Source organism: Pseudophryne corroboree, chromosome 6 (assembly GCF_028390025.1).
Source record: "Pseudophryne corroboree isolate aPseCor3 chromosome 6, aPseCor3.hap2, whole genome shotgun sequence".
In the NCBI taxonomy this organism is placed as follows: domain Eukaryota; kingdom Metazoa; phylum Chordata; class Amphibia; order Anura; family Myobatrachidae; genus Pseudophryne; species Pseudophryne corroboree.
Window position 1 is genome coordinate 161450398 of NC_086449.1, and position 1174 is coordinate 161451571.

General features: G+C 38.9%; 1 pseudogene; it reads left to right on the forward strand.

Moving 5' to 3' along the window:
* Positions 1–775: 775 nt before the first annotated feature.
* On the forward strand, positions 776–893 carry LOC134937933 (5S ribosomal RNA; annotated as a pseudogene).
* Positions 894–1174: the final 281 nt, after the last annotated feature.

The window sequence follows — 1174 nt, forward strand, 5'->3', positions numbered from 1 at the left end:
AGCCCAACGGGCGATACGCGTTTTCCACGGACCTCAGCAGGAGATTCTTCCATGGAGGATTTCTGTTTACCATTTGCTCCTGGACTTTGACACTATGAGTATCATTTCCAATATTCAAATCCTTATGGTGACATGTGCATAATGGATAAGATATACCAGTGATAATAACTTTTGGGATTTCCCATTAATATCACATTGTATTTATCTGTATGAATATAGGTTAATTAACCTGTTGTACACTTTGTCACCAGATTCTTTCTGAACAGTGTATCACACTGCCTTTATATCTATAGTGAATCTATATCACTGTACTCATAGGTGCTTATGCACATAACATTTTTATTATCTTCATTGTGACTCATGACTTCACTTGACGTTTTTTCTGATGTTATTCATTATTTTTCTTATTATATATAGATATCTGTTCCCTTTTTCTGGGGGGGATAACCATCTTATGTTTATCAATATAAACTGACTGTCATATGATATTTGTTCCCTTTTTTGGGGGGATAATCATCTCATGTTTATCAATATAACTGACTGTCATATATTATTTTCTTAATTTACATACTTTTCCTTTTTATCCTTACTGGCTCATTCCTTTTCAGTGGACTCTCATCCACGATCCAGGGTGTCCCACGTCACCATGTGGTGACTAACTCACCTTGCCTAACGTGGAAAGCAGATCCACACACTAATCAGATCTTATCCTTTTCTATCATCCTTCTCTCTTTCACTTTTCTTATATAGGTGCACTCTCATTGGTAGATAGCCTCTCTACTATCATACCACGCTGTTAATGCCCGATCTCGTCCGATCTTGGAAGCCAAACAGCGTTGGGCCAGGTCAGTACCCGAGAGGAGACTCCCTGGGAATACCTGGTGTTGTAGAGTAGGATACTATTCCCCTTCACTCGAAGGGTGTACACCAACAGCAGGATCACCAATATTCACTCCTTTCCTCTCCCTATATTTATAACCAATTTGGGTTTTTCTCATGTGGTCTCTCTCATTTGCTTCTTTCCTCTAACTTTACGTTTACCAGCAAAACGTCTAGGAATGTGTAAGATATGTTGATAAATTGTGCCCTATGTACAACAGGTGACCATTAATCTGTCCGGTATTGACCCCTTCAGTGGTCTTTCAAAGACATAAATTGGATCTCCCTGCTTGGT